The sequence below is a fragment of the Mus caroli genome, chromosome 6 (genome assembly GCF_900094665.2).
Source record: "Mus caroli chromosome 6, CAROLI_EIJ_v1.1, whole genome shotgun sequence".
NCBI classification, from domain to species: Eukaryota; Metazoa; Chordata; class Mammalia; order Rodentia; family Muridae; genus Mus; species Mus caroli.
Genome location: NC_034575.1, coordinates 57277610 through 57292377, shown reverse-complemented (window position 1 = coordinate 57292377; position 14768 = coordinate 57277610).

Genomic DNA, 14768 nt, shown 5'->3' with positions numbered 1-14768 from the left:
CTCTCTCTCTCTCTCTCTCTCTCTCTCTCTCTCTCTCTCTCTCTCTCTCTCTCTCTCTCTCTCTGTCTCTCTCTCTGTCTCTCTCCCTCAAGAGCTGCTTCTTTCCTTACAACATGTAGGTCCTGTGGACTGAATGCAAATTTCCAGGCCTGGCTGGCTTGACAGGCTTGGCAGCAAACCTGTCCAGCACCTTCACTCACTGAGTTGTTTGGCTAGCCCTCCATTGCCTTTCTGAGGCATAAAATGTATACTAACTATGGGGAGAGACAAATGCACTGCATAAATGTCATAAACATGTGCATTATACAATTGTTGAAGCACAAAAGTCCTTGTGGCCACAGACCTCTAGGGACCAGAAATGTTAATCATGCATGCTTTCCCCTCAAGGGAGAGTTTACCTGTTTCCCACCCAGAAGGCTGGAAGTGGATATTGTTTTTGATCTGCTGATCTTTTTGCATCTGTGGAGGCAGACCTCACCTTCTCTTTTGCTATAGAGGCAAACTTCACTCAAATCTCATAGAATATGTAGCCCTGACTCTTTTTCTCTTGGTCTTTATTTTTAACTCCCCTCCTCCCAAATTAATATAACACATCCTTAGGTAGAAGTTCTCCTATATTTTACAGCCTACTCTTCTTTTAGATACTGGTCAATGACCACCGGAAATTCTATAGGTAGGTAAAGACTCTACCATGTAGTTTGTAAAAGAATTTTTAATTAGCAACACGTTAAGTTTTACTGTGCACCTGAAATTGGAAGGATTGTTGGCTAGAACCCCAGAAGGAGAATGATTGTTGCCTGGAAACTCTTTCTCAAATTGTAGTCTGTGCTAAATATGCTGACAATGAATAACCTGTCATATACCTCCAAAGTCTTATTCAGGTTGACAAAGTCAATACACACTGAGATTATATTCTCACCTCTTTAGGTTTTACTTTCACGCGGGATACTTGCAGTGTCTCCCTCTTATAACTATCACTAATAATATATAAAAGAGTAAACCTGAATCTATACTGTCCATAGACTTTATAATGTTGTTTTTTACTAATAAAAATGCAGTCTGTGACCAGGAATGGAAAGAAGAGTTTATGTAATAGCTAGGGATAGTTTATTTCTGAATTTGTATGGTGACTTCACAGATGTTTTCAAATTACAAGTATTTATTGAACTTTTTCCTCTATACTTGTGCCCTTTCCTTGTATATGCTATGCTTTAATTTTTAAAATGACATGCTACTATAAACCAAGATCAATCAAATAATTAGGAAAAGCTCTTGGGAATTAAATATATTATAGCAAAGAAAATCAATAGAACATTTTGGTTGTAAAGTTCAGAAAATTCTCCCCTTGAGGAAAACATAAATAAATAAATAAATAAATAAATAAATAAATAAATATTATAGATGCTAGAAGAGTAATTCTGAGAAAACCAGAACATCAACATCTAATGTGATGGGTAACAAATGGGAACAAAATGAAGAGGAGGAAATATAAATACAGAGTTTAAGTGCATTACAGCATGTTTCTACATATGTAAAAGTCCTTAGCAATTTAACAAAAAAGGACAGAGAACCCACGCTGCTATAATGATAAAGATTCCTTATCATCAACATATGAAAAGATTACTGACTTCTCTATAATATTAGTTTTCACATAATATGAAAACTGAACAGATCTAGTAGCAAACTAATTATCAAACATGCCTGTATATAGTCTCATCTCAAGCTTCAAATACATATCTCTAATATCTTAAAAAAATCAGAAATAAATTTGAGGGTGAAAACGTTAGTCATTGTAATTCTGTAGATTTTTTTTCTCAGATAAACTATGACTTGGTAAGATTATATACCGAAGGAATAAAATATGAAAGTTAAACAAAATACACTTCAAGAAAACATGAATAATTGGGAAGAATAACATCTATGTGTTGCGATTGTCAGCATGTTTAGTGAGAATGTCAGTGATATGAAGTGAAAGATATGAAGTAAACAAACATACATGATCAACCATAATGACACAAATTAAGTAAAATACGGAAGTTCTGAGTCAAGTAAGGCAAGATCAGCAATGAAGAGGACAAAGATAGCCATTCTATAAGAAGTTTTTGGAAGGGCATCAATATCTAACCATTATAGTCTAGATAAAGGCCATTTTTATACCTCCAACCCTACAGGTGTATAGAAGAGAACAGGTACAGCCACTGTGTTAATTCCTCGTTCTCAAGAGGGAGGAGACAAAGGATGCCTAAAATGTTCAAAAGGAGAAAAATATGTAAATATATTCATCTGAATTATGCAGGTAAATATCATTTAACTTGCTTGGGAACTGGGTGATTTTTTTCTGTAAGAAACTCCTTTATAATTTCCATTAAAACAATTTAGAACAACTGGGCTTTTTTTTTAATTGGATATTTTATTTACATTTCAAATGTTATTCACTTTCCCAGTTTCCCCTCTGCAAACCTCCTATCCCATCCCCTCTTACCCTGCTTCTGTGAGAATGTTCCCAACCCACCAACCTACTCCCTCTTCACAGTCTTAGTCCCAAGCCTTCACAGGACCGAGGGCCTCCCCTCCCATGAATGCTAAATAAGGTCCCTTCAGCTAATTCAGCTCCTTCACTCCTTCCCTTAACTGCTCCATTGGGATTCCTGTGCTCATTCTGATGCATCCACACCTGTATTGGTCAGGATCTGGAAGAGCCTCTCAGGAGACAGATATATCAGTCTCCTATCAGTAATCACTTCTTGGCATCTGCAATAGTGTCTGGGTTTGGTGTCTGCATGTGGGATAATTCTCCAGGTGGTGCAGTCTCAGGATGGCCTTTCCTTCAGTCTCTGCTCTACTCTTTGTCCCTGTATTTGCTTTAGAAAGGAGCAACTCTGGGTTAAAATTTTGGAGATGGGTGGGTAGCCTCATCCCTCAACTGGGAGCCATGCTTAACCTCTGGATATGGTTTTGACAAGTTTTCCCTCACTTTCTGTGAGGTATTACAGCTAATGTCATCCCCATAGGGTCCTGGGAGGCTCTTGCTTTTCTGGCATCTGGGACATTCTTGTTGCTACCCCCAGTTCCCTATCCCCCATTGCTACACACCTCTGTTCAATTCCCTGAACCTCTGTACAGCTCCTTCATTTCCTCCCATACCTGATTCTGCCCCTCTATTTCCCCTCAACATCCTCTCTTCCTCCCAAGTCCCTCAACCCCTCTACTTCCCTTGATTATATTTTTCCCCCTTCCAAGTAGGACTGAAGCATTCACTCTTTGGTCTTCCTTCCTCTTGAGCTTCATGTGGGATGTGAGTTATATTGTGGGTATTCCACACTCTTTGCCTAATACCCAATTATCCCACGTATGTTCTTTTGTGATTGAGTTACCATACTCAGGATGATACTTCAGAGATCCATCCATTTGCCTGTGAATTTTATGAAGTCATTGTTTTTAATAGCTGAGTAGTATTCCATTCTGTAAATGTACCACATAGAAGAGAAAGTGGGGAAAAGCCTTGAGCACATGGGCACAGGGGAAAAGTTCTTGAAAAGAACAACAATGGATTATGCTCTAAAATCAAGAATCAACAAATGGGACCTCATAAAACTACAAAGCTTCTGTAAGGCAAAGGATACTGTCAATAGGACAAAACAGCAGCCAAAAGATTGGTGAAAGATCTTTACCAGTCCTACATCCTATAGAGTACTAATATACAATATTTATAAAGAACTCAAAAAGTTACATTTCATTTTCTTTCTGTAACTCCATCCATGAAGCTGAAGAAATGCTGATCCAGAGATTGCCCCACCTGGGTATCCATCGTATATACAATCACCAAACCCAGACACTACTGTAGATGCCAAGAAGTGCTTGCTAGAGAAAGGACCCAAGGAGCTGCAGGGGTTTGCAGGCCCATAGGAGGAACAACAATATGAACTAACCAGTACCCCCAAAGCTTCCAGGAAGTAAACTACCAATGAAAGAATACACATGGTAGGATTCATGGCTCTAGCTGCATATGTAGCAGAGTATGGCCTAGTCAGTCATCATTGAGGATGCTTCAATCTCACTTAGAATAATCATGGGAGGCAGGGGGAAGGAGGGGTCTGGGTAGAAAACAGGAGGTGAAAGGAAAAGGGAAATGCCCATCTTCTGTGAGAATGATGGGCATTTCTTTGGGCAGGCACCAAACCCTGACACTATTGCTGATGCCATGTTGTGCTTGAGGACACGAGCTTATCAAGAATATCTTCTGAAATGGTCTACCAGCAGTTGACTGAGACAGGTACAAATACAGCCAACCATTGGTCTGTGGTCAGGGACCACTATGGGAGAGTTAGCAGAAGGATTGAAAGATCTGAAGGGGATTGTGACCCCATAGGAATAACTACAGTGCCAACAAACCTGGACCCCTGGGAGCTCCCATAGACTAAGCTATCAACCAAAGAGCAAATATTGGCTAGTCCATGTCTGGACACAGGTGGAGATGATATGCCTAATGCTGTAAAGATGTGATGCTTCAGGGAAGTGGTGGGAGGCTGATCTGGGAATAGGTGGTGGGTAAGATAGGTGGACGTATGGGGAAGGGGTGCAACCTCTCAGAGTCAAAGTGGAGGGGACCTAGGATGAAGAAGTCTTGGGGATGGGACTGGGAAGGAAGGGGTAACAAATGAAATAGTTATATATATAAAGAGAAGGATAGATTTTTTTCATTGTTTCTATTTTTCTTTCTTTTTTTACTAGATGTGTCAGGGAGGAAGCATTTGATTAGATTTTGATGAAAAACATCTATTTAGCTTGTGTGTTGTTTTAACATATAAATATGACTTTCTTTTCATCTATGTTAAGGAGAAAGTTAGAAGTAAGCAGCATTAAACTTTTGGTCTGTGATGTCGAAGAGGATGATGTTTAAAATAATTTGGGAATTCCATTCTCACCTGATTAACTTATGTGTATGTATCACCAAGAAAGATGACTCTGTCTGTGAATTTAACAGAAAGATTTTGCACCATGTCATGCATAAATTCCAGTTCTTAACCAACTTTCTGACACTCAGGTGCATACATCTTGCCTTGTGGGTTTTCCTTATGCTCCTCATCTAAGAACAGTGGATGGAAGCTCTAAGCCCATACTACAGAAGATACCAGAAAAAAGTAAATCTAAAGAGATTAATAAACACATCAAAGACCCCACATGGGATAAATGAACAGTACTAGGAAAATGGATCAAAAGAGGTCTAACAAAACAATATAGAGTTAACTAATTGACAGAAATCAACACACATATCAATAACTCTGAAAATTAATGGCCTTGATTTTCTAATAAGGAGAAACAGTCTTTGGGGATAAACTAGAAAACATGATTCAAGTTTTACTTCCTTTAAGGAACACAGTTTATGACCAAAAGTGGTAATAAATGATACCTTAGAGTTGAAGAGTGAGAAAAATGTAGTGAAAGTGAATGCCATGAAAACAAAGCTATTCTATTATCTGACAAAATAAACTTGAAACCAAAACTAGAAAAGACAAATAACTATCAATGACACATCATGAGGACATTACAATTCTAAACATATATGCATCTATCTAGTGCAGGCATATCCAGTTTCTTCAAACAACTTATAGGCACAGGAAAGTATTTTCTAAATAAGACTCAAGTAATTCAGAAAATACTGTGAAGGTTAAAGAAATGTAATCATATGAAACTAAAAAGCTCTGTATAGCAAAAGAAGCTGATAGAAGACAGCTATGTTTCAAATCAATTAAAAATCTAATTAAAAGGATAATGAATGCAAAGATATGACAGATAAAGAATACATTGAGACTTAAAACATTAAATATGGATGTGGATGTAGAAATGGTATAGACATGGATAGGGTGGGTGGCTTAACCAAAATTAATGCTGTATAAAAAAGTTTTGTCTAGGTGTACTAGTTAGCAAACTAATTTCAAAACATAACCTGGAGGATGCCTGGGGAGGGGGGGGGCTCTCAGAGGCAAGCGTGAAGAGGAATTGGATGAGGGATGGAAGAGAGGGAATGACTGGGATGTAAATAAGTAAAATATCTTGAAATAAAATAAATAAATAAATAAATAAATAAATAAATAAATAGATAGATAGATAGATAGATAGATAGATAGATAGATAGATAATTATAAGCTACCATATGGTTTCTGGGAATTTAACTCAGGACCTTTGGAAGAGAAGCCAGTGTCCTTAACCAGAGAGCCATCTCTCCAGCTTCTGAAAGGGTTTGAAACCCCATAGGAAGAAGAACAATATCAACCAACCAGACCCCGCCCCCAGAGCTCCCTGGGACTAATCTACCAAAGAGTACACATAGAGGGACCCATGGCTCCAGCCACATACGTAGCAGAGGATGGTCTTGTTAGTCATCAATGGGAGGAGAGCCCATTGGAAAGGGGATAACATTTGAAATGTAACTAAAAAAAATCAAACAAATAAACAAATAAACAAACAAATAAAAGTTTGTAGCAGTGCAGAGTGGGGAACTAGGGGAAACCTCTAGAAAATCTCAGATGCCAAGGATGCAAAAGGCTCCCAGGACCAAATGGGGATGGCATTAGCCTAAACACACAAACAGAAGGGAGGTAGAACCTGAACAGACAATCTTCATTAGATAGACATGGCCCTCCAGTTGAGGAATTGTGCAACCCATCCATATTAAAATCTTTATCCCAGAATAATTCCCATCTAAAAATAATTCAGGGAGAAAAAAAAATTTAACAGAGACTGAAGGAAAGGCCATCCAGAGACTATCATACTTAGGATCCATCTCATCCACAAACACCAAACACTATTGCTGATGCCAAGAAGTGCTTGCAGACAGGAGTCTGGTATAGCTGTTCTCTGAGAGGCTCTGCCAGCACCTGACTAAGACAGATGCAGATACTCACAGCAACTGTTGGACAGAGGCTGGGACCCCAATGGAAAAGTTAGCTGAAAGACTGAAGAAGCTGAAGGGGATTGCAACTCCATAGGAAGAACAACAATTTCAACTAAGTGAACCCCTCAGAACTCCCAGGGACTAAACCACCAAACAAAGAGTATACATGAGAAGATCTATGTCTACAGCTCTATATGAAGCAGAGGACTTCTTTATCTGGCATCAGTGGGAGCAGAGGTGCATAGTCCTGTGGAAGTATGTTGTCTCAGTGAAACTGGATGCTAGAGTGGTCAGGCAAGAGTGGGGGAATGGGTGGGGGAACACCCTCTTACAGGCAAAAGGGAAGGTGGGGCAGGGTTGGGGATTTGTGGAGGGGAATTCGGGTAGTGGGACAACATTTGAAATGTAAATAAATAAAATAATTAATTAAAACGAATACATTGAACTCTTCGAGGACTCCAAAAGATATAAATAAATGAAAAAGTTTGAGTAAAAGTAACCTGTGAGAAAGACCTGGGAGGAGAGAAACACTCAGGATGCAAATGGAGGGATCTTGGATGCAGTGCTGTACAATGGGGAGGGGGAACTTGTAGAGTCCACCTCCAGTGGAGGGAAAGGATATCAAGTAGAGGAATGGGGTTGCCATCACACAGTCAAAAGCTCCGATACAGAATTGTTCCTCTCTGAAGGAACTGCAGGGACAAAAATGGAGAAGAGCATGAGAGAAAAGAGGTCCAGTGATAGGCCCAAATTGGAATTCAGCTCATGGGGAAGCCTGGGGACCTGAGACTATTTCTGATTCTGTGGTATGGTTGCAGACAGGAGCGTAGCATGGCCACCCTCTGAGTGGCCAAACAAGCACCTGAAAGAGTCAAATGCAGAAATTATCACCCAACTAGTGGACAGAAGCAGGGGACTCCTGGAGTTGAATTGGAGAAATGCTGGAAGAAGCTGAAGAGGAGGATGGCCCCATGGGAAGACCAGAAGTCTCAACTGTCATGAACCCCTGAGGTCTCTCAGACACTGAGCCACAAACCAGACAGCATACTCCAGCTGATATGAGGCCTCCAACACAAATACAGCAGAGGACTGCCTGGTCTGGCTTAAGAGAAGAATGCACCAACCCTTGAGAGACATGAGGCCCTAGGGAGAGGGGAGGTCTGGTTGGGTGGGTTTGGGGGTGGGCACATCCTCTTGGAGACTGGTAGGATGGAGGAGATATGGGATGGGAGTGGTCTGATGGTAGAAGAGGGCAAGCAGGAAAGGGGATGAAATCTCGACTTTAAAAAAGGATAAAGAGTTAAAATAAAAAAGTAACCTGTGTAGTTGGAAAATATAGGTCCCAGAAGATATAGGTTTTTAAATGAAAATATTAGCACAATGTGTTGGAATATCTACCAAAACATGAAATTGGAAGGGTGATATGTTGATGAGCTTACTAGGGTGCTGTTAGAGAGAAATGAAGTGTAGATATATACATATTTTATTGTGTATATACAAGAAATTATCAAGAATAAGGATGTTCAATAAGAAAAATAAAAATGTGAAATAAACATTCTTATACTATCCAAACAATTTGACATATTTTGTTCACTTAATTATAGTTAATACATATTGCTGATTTTCTCTTTCGTAAGTTAAGAGTAAGGACATTTAGGAATAGTAATACTCAATGATTTAGGAATAGCACTAATCAGTTTTGTGGATTGACAATTACTGTTGGGCTCTACTTTTCACTTTTCTGGATATGTGCAACTATTGACCACAGTATGAGGGGGCAATTGGCCCATTTTGTTTTTTCCCCAGACCAAAAACTGTGTCTCTACAACTCATCATTTTTTCCAAGTGTAAGTGCCTACATGTATCTTTCAAATGCTACCAGATCAACATGTTCATCTTGAAGACAAAAAAAAAGTGCTTGTTTAGTAAAGTGTCCACAATTTTTTTGTACTGAAGTTTTTAAAATATGTGAAATCTTCATTGTGAAACGAAAGAAGAAATGCTAAACACACACATCCTTTGTCTCACTAAGAAGCAGTATCTGATATTTTCCTCATTAAATCTAAATTGCTCATAACAAATTTATTATAGAAATGATGTTATATGTCTAAGTTAATAATTAATTAAGTAAAAGTGATATCATAATACTTGTATTTGTTCAGTGTCTTTAACCATTTGAATTAAAACACTGAATAAGTTTGATTTGACCATAAAGATCAATCACAGAATGATGTTAAAACATTTCTAAATAACAATTGCAGAGAGTATACCTTTACAAATTTAAAATATTTTTGTCATTAGTGGCAAGAAAAATATTAGCAGAAAGTAGATATTTCTCTCTTAAACATTGTATTCTGTATTTAAGGTAGAGATTTGGTTCTATGAGCCTTTCTATTCACTGATACTTATTTCAAAATATTTATATGTGAACTTCACATATCCTCATGTTGGTGTACAGTTGTTTTTAACAATAAATATTTGATTACACATTTTATATAAAAATCATTTAATATGATTATATCCTCTAAAGCAAGCTAAGAACAGGGATAATTTAATGCTCCACATATTACTTGAAAGAAAGGGAAGAAAATAACAATGACTTTAGAAAGCCATACTTAAATGGGATTTCCTTTGCCCTCAAAGAGTTGAGAATATCATCTAAATACAAAATGTGCAGTGTACTGAGATAATATGTTCTTAGAGAACAAACTATGAGCAATTTTGAACTATATATGTGTGTGGTATGTATGTGTGTGTGTGTGTGTGTCTATGTGTCTGTGCCTGTGTCTGTGTGAAATAGAAGTTGCTAATGTTAGAAACCCTTCCATATTCATGGGTAAGAGAGATGATTCCCTGATTCTCATTCTGGTGTCCTATTGTTCTATTTATTAACATCCATCTTTCCACATTACCCTAGACAGTCCAGGATAAAGTACTTAACATGCTACTCTTCAGTACATGCATATAACTATTTCAAATTACCTTTACACATAACTCAGGGTTAGCACTTCCCTTCCTCCAGGTACCTCAGAAGTTTGGTCTGTGCCTCTCTTAAACACCATATTGTCTATGGAGTGTTCTACACTCAGAAGTGTGGACTGTGCCTCACGTAGACATCATATTGACTGTGGAGACTTCTGCACGTAGTTCCTCAACCTTCAAGCCATCCCTTTGATTTCAGTTCTTATCTTTCCCTTGCTCATTCTATCCCTGTAGAGTAAATTCAGTACTTAGCAATAGAGTTCTTACTCTGTTGAAAGATCAGAAATCTACCTATCTATCTATCTATCTATCTATCTATCTATCTATCTATCTATCTATCTATCTATCTATCATCTATCTAAAAACTGCTTCCCTATAGCCATTTGTATCGCCTATAGCCATTTGTGTATTTGAATTTCATACTCTCAATCTCACATTTCCCTTTCCACTGTTCTCATTCAACATTTCCCGTACTTCAAAAGTGGAACAGGAACAGCCAGTAGGAAGAAAACTAAAATATACTAAATGTTTTAAAACTGGCACATATTTTCCAGCTATTTAAAAAATAAAATATAAAACGTTTATACACAGAGGTTAAAAGCTTTCAGAATTATTAAATAAAACAAAATTGCATATCTATGAACTTTATACAAATAAAATGCAATAATTTGCTGAAAGACACAAGATAGCTCATAAGATGTGTCACAAGCAACTGAGAGCTATATATATATTTCAATAATAAAATCCTTTTATTAAGACAAGAGGCAGAACTGGGGAAATTAAAGGATATTTCAGAGAATAGAGCTTTACAAAGGCAGATTGATTTAGTCTTTGCCTCTGATATACTTCGACAAAAATTCTAGTAATTCATACTTTGGCAAGGTTAAAAAGTCAGCTTCTTTTGTGTACCAACTAAAATAGGGACTCCAAAGATGTACTTTAGAATCAGGTAGGAATGTGATCTCAAGAATTTAAATAGCTGTAATTTAGAGTTATTCAGTAACTGGTGGTAGAGGTCAACCATCCTACCTAAGCCATTCCTTCAGAAATGTTCTCATGGACATTCTCTTAGAGATATGGGAAGAGGGAAAGAATTACATTATAGATAAACATTATATTCAGGCAATATTTGTGTCTGTGCCTTCTCATTGTTGTCCTACGTAGAAAGAAACAGACACAAAGCAGCCTGCATTCAAGGACTTGCTTTTATCATCTTTGGAAATCAAGCCTACTCTCTAGAGCCTGTACTTGCTCAATGTGTGTGACAACACTCTCGAATCCCAAAGACTGGACGATATCTTTAAAGGTAGTACAATTTAGTCCCTGCTGATGAGCGTATCCCAGACTATCTAAACTGACTACAGAAATATAGAATAATAAGTAACTTTCATGAGGTAAATTTGGAGGCAATGAGTGTGATGATGAGAAGGTGAGTCTGATACAGCATCTGAACGAAGCTTTGCTAGCTACTCACTAAAGAATGCTCTTTAGTAGGATGGTCTTGTTACTCTTCAAACAAATTATGGTGTTTGGTTCTGAAGAAAAAGTACTGTGTTTTGTCCTCTATTCCTTGATCGGTGTGTGTCTTAGGGTTTATACTCTTGTGATAAAACACCATGGGCAAAGCAAGTTCTGGAGAGAAAGGTTTGTTTCAGATTATAGTTTCACAACACAGTCTCTCACAGAGAAAACTCAGGGCAGGAACCTGAAACTAGAAACTGAATCAGAAGCCATTGAGCAGCTTCACTTACTCACTAGCTCTAATACTTTTCCATCTGGATTTCTTTTTAATTATCTTATTAAGTTACATTCCAGATGTTCCCCTGCCCCCCTTCCCAGAGTTCTTCATACCAATTCCATCTCCCCTTTGTCTCTGAGAGGATACTTCCTCTCCTCCCCCCACACCACCAGCATCAGCCTTCCCTTGGGTCTCAAGTCTCTACCTGATTTGGCACATTCTTTCCAACAGAGGCCAAAAATGACAGTCCTCTCCTGTATATGCACCATTAGACCATCCCTGCACATACTATTTGGTTGTAGCTTCATCTGTGGGAGCTCTGAGAGGTTTGGGTTAGTTGAGACTTTACGTCTTCCTATGGGGTTGCCATTCCCTTCAGATTCTTCAGTCATTCCCCCAACTCTTCCCTATGAGTCCCTGACTTCAGTCTAATGATTGGCTGTAAGTATCTGCATTTGTCTTCGTCAGCTGCTAGTAGTGCTTCTCAGAGTACTGCCATGCTAGGCTTCTGTCTGTAGGCACATCATAGTATCACTAATAGTGTTAGGCTTTGGTACCCACCCATGAGATAGATCCCAAGTTGGGCCAGTCCCTGGACACCCTTTCTTTTTAGTCTCTTCTCCATTTTTGCCCCTGCATTTCTTCTAGACAGGAACAATTCTGGGTCAGAAATGTTGACAGTGGGTTAACTTCTAAGTTCTTTATATATTTTGGATATTATCCCTCTATTGGATGTATGGTTGTTGAAAATTATTTTGCCAATCTGTAGGTTGCCATTTTGTCTTATTGATAGTTTCCTTTCTCTTACAGATGCCTTTCAGTTTCACGAGGTCCCATTTATCATTGCTAATCTTAGAGTCTGAGCCATTTGTGCTCTGTTCAGGGAATGTTCCCCTGTGCCAATGACTTTGAGGCTCTTCCCAACTTTCTCTTCTATTAGATTCAGTGTATCTGGTTTTTATATTAAGGTCCATAATCCACTTTGATTCGAGCTTTGTGCAAGGTGATAAATATGGATCTATTTTCATTTTTCTACATGCAGACTGCCAGCTAGGCCAGCAACATTTGTTGAAGATGCTTTCTTATTTCAGCTATATGGTTTTGGCTTCTTTGTCAAAGATAAATTGTCCATAGGTATGTGGGTTTATTTCTGGGCCTTCAATTTTATTTCATTGATCACTTGCCTGTCTTTGTACCGATACCATGTGGTCTTTATTACTATTGCTTTGTAGTACAGGTCAAAATCAGGGATAGTGATTGCCCTGAAGATTTTTGTTGTTATTGTTGTTGTTGAGAATTGTTTTTGCTATTCTGAGTTTTGTGTTTTCCAGATGAAATTAAGAATTGTTCCTTCCATGTTAGTGAAAATGTGTGTTGGAATTTTGATGGGAATTGCACTGAATCTGTCAAGATTGCCTATTAACTGTTATTCCTACTAATCCATTAGCATGGGAAATCTTTCGATGTTCTGAAGTCTTCTTTGATTTCTTTCTTCAGTGACTTGAAGTTCTTGTCATACAGATATTTCACTTATTTGGTAGGTAGAGTTAAACCAAGGTATTTTATAATATTTGTGGCTAATGTGAAAGGTGTTGTTTCCATAATTTCTTTCTCAGCCTGTTTGTCATTTGTATAAATGAAGCTTTGTTTGAGGTCATTTTATATTCAGATAATCTGATGAAGTTATTTAACAACTGTAGGAGTTCTCCTGTGAAATTTTGGGGGTTGCTTATGTATATTATCTTATCATCTATAAATAGCAATACTTTGCCTTTTTCGTTTCCAGTTTGTCTCTTCTTGATCTCCTTTTGTTGTCTCATTGCTCTAGCTACACTTCAAGTACTGTATTGAATAGCTAGAGAAAAGACCGCTTTGGACTGTCCCTGATTTTAGTGGGATTGATTCTAGTTTCTCTCTATTTAATTTGAAATTGAATATTTGTTTGCTGAATATATGATGTTTAGGTATGTGCCATCAATACCTGATCTCTCTGAGACTTATAATATGAAGGGGTGTTGCATTTTGTCAAAGAATTTTTCAGCATCTAATGACATGATCATGGTATACTTTTCTTTGAGATTGTTTATGTAGTATATTACATTGACCAATTCTCATATATTGAACCACTCCTGCATTCCTGGGATGAAGCCTATTTGAGTGTGGTGAATGATGTGGTTTTAATATGCTCTTGGATTCCATTTGCAAGAAATTTATTGAGTGTTTTTCCATCAATATTCACAAGTGAAATTAGTGAAGTTCTCTTTCTTTATTGGGTCTTTGTGTAGTTTAGTTATCAAAGTAACTATGGCTTCTTAGAATGAATCAGGTAGTGATATTTCTGCTTATATTTTCTGGAATAGTATGAAGGGTATTGGTATTAGCTATTCTTTGAAGGTCTAGTAGAATTCTGCACTAAAACCTTCTTCTCCTGGACTTTGTTTTTGTTGTTGTTGTTGTTTTGTTTTTGTTTTCTTTTGGTTTAGAGGAATTTTTATGATTGCTCTATTTCTTTAGTGGATATAAGAGATTTTAGATAGTTTATTTGATCTTGATGTAACTTTAGTACATAGTATCTTTCTAAAAAAAAATATCCATTTCATCCTAATATTTTAGTATTGTTGCATGTAGGCTTTTGTAGTTAGATATGATGATTTTTTAAAAATTTCATCATTTTCCTTTGCTATGTCTCATTTTTTGTTTCTGATTTAGATACTGTTTTGTTTAGATAGTTTCGCTAAGTGCTTATCTGTGTTGTTGATTCTTTGTTTTGTTCTTTTCATTTCTCCTCCTTTTTGGTTGGTTTGCTTCATTTAGTTTGAGTTTCTTTCTTTCTCTCTTTTTTTTCTTTTTTAATGAATACATTCAGTGTGCCTAGATTAGACAGATCTCCCTCCTGTTACTATCATCTTCCACATCTATGAGATCCCTTAGAACTTGCAGTTTCTCCAGGCCATGAGCTTCTGCTCTGCTTTTCTTCTTCCTCCTCTTCTGCAACCTCCCTCTCTCTCATTTTCTCTTTCTTCTCATTCCCCACCTTCACCTCCACCTTCCTTTTTATCTGTCCAATCATCAGCTCTCTTTTATTTTACAAATTAAAGTGAGAAGCAGGTTTACAGGAAATTACCTGAGTGCTGACTCATTACTTGTTCACAG